Genomic DNA, 6181 nt, shown 5'->3' with positions numbered 1-6181 from the left:
GTATCCTGTTTGGCAAGTGTTTGAACGGATCTGAATGTCATGCTGTACTGCATTCAGAGTGTCCTTCACAAATTAAACAGGTTCAGATGTCACTTACTGGCTCCTGTCCTCATGGGTGTTAGCAACAGGTGCCTTGTTTGGACTTTCCAGGTGATCCACAGAGGAGGAAGATATCAAACTGCTCAACTCACCTACGTCAGTCAGAGACAATTCTGTTTTCATGCCAGAACAGAATTTAAAATACTTAGGTAAGTTCCCTTGCAATACATATTTTTTTACTCCTCTCAGATGACTAAGTGATTACATGAAAGAGAGTTTTGATAGTTTGTGCTTGCTATTGTGAACAAAGGCAAGTAAATTTAAACTAAGTAGTACTTTAGGAATCTTGTGTCTTTTGAGCTTTCTATTTTCACTAAAACAAGATTGCATGAGGTTAGGAAATTATTAGAGAGGGATTTGATATATGCTCCATCTCATGGGTCCTAAGTTACTATGCAATTCAAACTACTGCAATCTTGATTAAGAAGTTCAGAAGGTGGAATTACAAGAAGTCAAGAGGCAAAGTCAAGTACTTCAAATACCTTAAAAAAACTCTATTATTTTTATAAAAGGGATTAAAACCTTGAATTAATTGATGCTTTACTCCAAGGATAATCTATGAGATTTTATCAGGATTCATTATGTTTTAACTTCATCTTTGAACTCTAATAATCTGCGAGACTTCCCCAGTCTTGAACATAAAAAGTTACAACAGTCAAGAGTAAAGTTTACAAGTGTTTTCAATGAAACTTGCACACAGAAAGAAAAATAAGTATTTTCCCTTGGCCACATCTGGGCTCTGTAGCATGAGCTATTTAGATGCCTTATTCTTTAAAATCAAATCTGCAATTTCTTATGTTTTTACAAAGAAATTTTGCATAGGATGTTTGAATTTTAAAGTCAGCTTAAATCCAAACTATGGGGAGGGAGGAAACTGCTTGAACTTGACCTATGAAAGATGTGATCCTGATTAAGTTCTTTCATTAAACATTCCCTACAGAGATGATTCCTTGCATCCTAAGCTGGGTCTGTGTGGGAGAGAGATGTCTACTGCTAGTTACTCTAGTCTGAAAAAAATAGTGTCACACTGCATCTCCCTCAGTGCCACTGATATCCGGCACACTGCAGGGCACACATTGTTTTTCTTATTAACCCTTGCCATTTTTTCTCTTTGTTTCTTAAACAATTTATCCAGTTTCCCTATTCATCCAGGAATGTCTGCTGGAAGGAACCTGGAACTAAGTGGAAATAAGGTTGCTGTGGGTGTACTGAAGACCAGTTTCTTTTAGGAAACATCACCAGTGTCTGCATTCATATTATTCTCATTTTAAAGGGAGAATCTGTATACTATTCTGTAATTGTGTATCTGTGTTATGTATTTCCTCACAAGATCTGTATTTTAACAAGGACTGCTGCTTTTATTTAGCCAAAGACACTCGGATTTTCAGGATCCAAAATCTCCAGACATTTCTCACATTACTAGCAAAACAGAAAAAGGTCCACCTTCCTGTTGCTCAGGGCGGTAGAAAAGGAAATTATCATATGACAACAACCTATCTGCAAGACTAGGACGACTGTATTTTATCCACAACAGCTCCTCCAGAATCTCTTATCCTTGGCTCTGACTCAGGATAGATGCTATCTCATAACTAGGTCTGCCCATAACACACTCTTTTGGTACTCACCCATTTCATGTCTCAGCTTACTGAAGCTGTGCACAAGACTCTGACAAATGACTGAACCCCTTCACATTTCCCTTTGCCCACCTTTCTATCAACATCACACTCTACATCCGGACAAGCAAGTAAAGCCACTTATTTTTCATATCCTTACTCCTCAGAGTGCCTCTCATAGAGGGTTATGGGGCAGACATTATTTGTTGTCTTTCAATGTTATCTGTTCTTTTACTTTGGCACTTCCATCCTGAGCTGTTCATGATCTGTAATGAAACCTCTCTCACTGTGTGGGCCTTGGTGGTTTGTTTGATTTGGAGCAGTATAGGCTGAATGCTGGCAAGAAATTAAAATACAAATGTAGGTAAAATAACACTGCATTTTTGTTCATTTTAGGGAATCTCTCAGGTCACTAAAATATTTTGAACACCTACGACAGAATTACTTTTTGCTTCACATTCTTTAAAACAAAAAAAAATTTGGTATCAGCAAAACAATATTTAAATATCATTAGGGCTTTGACAGAAGTCAACAAAAGCATGGAAATGCCCAATTAAGGTAGAAATGCACCATATGGACTTGGATGTGATAAGTAGTAAACAAGCTGTTACAGTGACACCCTGCTGTGGTTAGGTGTGGAACACATGTCCCTTTTAGGGTTTATCTACAGATGTTTTTACTTTGTAGCTCTGCTTCTTCTACCAGATATGAAAGAACAGAAATAGGGAGGGTGGGTGAGATATTTTTTATTCTTTGGTGCCTTTATTTTCATATTTGAATTTATAAATACTATTGAACTTACTCATATGAAACAGCAGTGTGCTAGGAGCTCTTCCCTGCTTGCACACTCATTCATAGAGATGTATTCACAATTTAGTTATTTGCCAGTCCCGGAATTTCTGCTGATTTATGTTTGAAGCAGCAAAGACAAACACACTTCAGTCTCAGCCCACAAGTTTTCTCACTTTTACCCTTCTGACTCTTTTCCCCATCCTACCTCCATGTAGTGGCTGAGCAGCTGTGTGGGGCTGAGTTGCAGGCTAGTTAAACTGCAGCAGTCCTTTTTGGTACCTAGTGTGGGGCTTTGAATTGATTATCTCCTACTTGCCATGGGGCTTCCCTGCCTCACTGTGTGTTACTGTTTACTGGCTGCTTTCTGTGGTGTCTGCTGATGGACAGCCCCCTCTCCTGTGCCTGGGATAAAACCTGGTGACATACCTGGGCTGGATGGTGTCCAGGGCATCACTGCTGTTTCTGTACTCCTGTACTGGACAGGCTGGAACTGCAGTGGGAACTTGAGTCAAGAGAATTGTGATCTGTGGATGTGTCTATACAGGAGCAGGTGTGTCTATACAGATGTGTCTACACTTCTATGTAGATGTGTCTATACAGGATGCTTCCTGTGGATAAGCCGTGGCAGAGCAGGTGCATCTCAAAGTGCCTGTGGCTGTGGTTATGTCTGTGCCACACCAGCTGTACCTCTGAAGGGACTGTAGCCCAAGGATAAGTCCACACTGGAGGAGGTACACCTCCAAGCACATGCTGCTCTGGGTAAATCCATGGTGTAGCAGGTCCACCCTGAAGCATCAGTGGTTCCTCATGAAGTATTGAGATGCAATTATTAAAATTGTTAAAGAGATACCTTTGCCCAATTTGAGGTTTAAATGAGACCATATGCCAAAATCAAAAGTAAATTTTATTTTTAAGAATAAATGTGAGGTAGAGAGGTAGAGAAGAAGTCAAGGGGAGAGAGAGTGACAGATAAACAGAATAAACAGGAAAAATATCACCATTCTACAGATTCCAACAACATCATATTGATCCTAATCTTCTCAGGAGTTGCAGTCTTGTCAAGGTATTGGTTGCAGAGCGTATCCATAAAATGGTGGGGGGGGGAAGGAATGCAAAACACCTGGCCCATTAGGTTTATATTATGCTCAGACTCAGGTGGGAATGCCCAGGTACCTCCTTGGAGTGGGGTGTGTTTCACACTGGCTGATGCAATGCTCTGGATCACAGGACACTTCAGGAGCCTTGGCACCCTCCAAGGTGTTGCAGCTGCCTCTTAGCGTTTGGAGAGGAATGTTCACAGCTAAGTCATTAGGTAAGGAAGGACATTGGCATGATAGGGACTTATCCCACCTCACAGAATTTTATTTTAAGCACCTCTTATCTGCTTTTTCCCTTATCTGGAAACCCAGTTTGTAGCCTCAGATGTGCACACCCTTCTGCACCACTCTGTGCATCACTAGCGAAGTACCTGGGCTATTATTTGAGCCATTAGCACCAACATTCTGGTCTCTTACAGCACCTTGTTGAGTGTTTGAGTCATTAATCACCAGCAGTCCAGGCTCTCACATGAGGTCATGCTGCAGCACCTCAAAGTGTGTGGTCAAACATAAGCCCATGACAGATCCAGACACCCTGACTGCAGCCATGATCAGGCCAAGCTGAACCAAGGAGCAGGTTCACACCTGAAGAGACTGCAGCCATTGGTAAGGCTTCTATCCAGCTGGAGCCCTAAAGGCTTCCTGGCCCATGGAGGAGGCCATGCTGGAAGAGATGTGTCCCAGAGTGACTGTGAACAAACCAAGGCTGCAGCAGTTATACCCCTGGTGGGATGGGGCTTAGAGGGAAGGCTCTACTAGAAGCAGGTACAGTTCTAAGGGACTGCACTCTGTGGATGAGTCTAAACCAGAGCAGGAGCAAGGGGAGGAGTTCGTTGCAATGGTAAACACTGTGGTGTGGTCCACAGGGATCAGGGGTCGAGGCTGTAATGGAAATTCAGTGGGAATTACTATAACAGCACTCACATGAACCAATGAAAGAGAAAACTTACAAGTGCAAGTCCAGCAAGGACTTAACCTGAGCTGTTTTTGGTGCCCAGTAGTTCCACACAACAGACCACCTCTGCTGTTCTGAGTGACCCCTATAACAGATGGAACCCAAAGTCATGGACTAAATTAACTCAGTGGATATTTTATGGGTATTTTATGTGTAGTCCATAGACTTAAGCAGTGATGTTCTGTATTATATCAAGGTTTGGGAAAAGGAGTGGTTTTTAAGTTGGTTATATTGGATAGTGTGGGACCTGAACATAATGAAAATGCTATGGAAGAAGGGGTGGAAATGGTTTTGGCTGGGATAGAGTTAATTTTCTTCATAGTAGCTAATATGGGCTGTGGTTTTGGATTTGTGCTCAAAACAGTGTTGATAGCACAAGGTTGTTTTTCTTATTGCTGAGCAGCACTTACACAGAGTCAAGGCCTTCCTGCTTCTCAACCCCCAGTGCAGAGACTGGGAGTGTTTGGGAAGTTGGGAGAGAACATTGTCAGGACAGCTGACCCAAGGGATATTCTACACCATTATGGTGTCATGCTCATCATATGAAGCTGGGGGAAGAAGGAGGAATGAGGGGGAGGTTTGAGCGATGGCATTTGTCTTCCCATGTCACCACTGTGTGATGGAGCCTTGCTTTTCTTGGGGCAGATGAACACCTGCTTGCCCATTGGAAGTGGTGAGTGAATTCCTTGTTCTGCTTTGTTTGCTTGCATGGTTTTTCCTTTACCTATTAAACTATTTATCTCAAGCCATGAGTTTTCTCATTTTTACTCTTCTGGTTACCTTGCCCAGCCCTTTGTGGTGTGAGTGAGTTACTACTACTCACACTTATAGAGGATAGATGATCAAATAAATAAAATATCACAACCTCAAGGTTTGCCTGATTCTGTGGGAATGTAATTCTGATGTTTAAGCTGCTGTCTAGTTTAAAGCAGTGAAGGAAATAAAGGGCTCTCTCAGGGTGCATTAACTAAACTACTGCCATAGGGCCACCATATGCCCCTTTGTAACATCATGAGAAATCAGGACTAGGCTGACAAACACTTCCTTGGCACATCTTTATGTCTGCTGCTACCCTCTTTTCTCCCTTTTTATGGATAAGGCCTCAAGTCTATGAAAAGCCTAAGAAACCAATAATGAACTACTCTGTATCTACCCTGTTTCTCACCCAGACTAGCCTCTTTTGTTCAGAAGGAAGAAAAACTGCTAGGGGCATGACATGGCAAAGACTTCCAGGATTATACATGTGTAGATGCTGGTAACAATAAGACCTTTCTAATTTCTGTCAAATTTTAACATAGAAAGTAGTCAGACAGAGTGGTAATTGGAGTTCTATGAGTAGCTGGATATGTAAGCACAGGCAAGCCAGGATATCAATGTAAATTTTTATTAATATATGAAAGAAACAATTGTAAGTTTCTTGCAAAGCTGTCTGTTATTGTGCTTAGAAAGGGATTTGCATAAAAATATTTTTTATGGTTAAATCATTGAAAGAACAGTTGAATGTACAATTTTGGCCCTCATGAGGAAAATGACAAGTCTCCCAATAATTTCTGTAGTGTTAGGATTTCACTCCAGATTCCTGTTCCTGTGCTGCCAATAATTGGGTATATTACTTGGGCAAAATC

Source organism: Geospiza fortis, unplaced genomic scaffold (assembly GCF_000277835.1).
Source record: "Geospiza fortis unplaced genomic scaffold, GeoFor_1.0 scaffold111, whole genome shotgun sequence".
Taxonomy (NCBI): domain Eukaryota; kingdom Metazoa; phylum Chordata; class Aves; order Passeriformes; family Thraupidae; genus Geospiza; species Geospiza fortis.
This window is presented reverse-complemented; position numbering follows the sequence as displayed.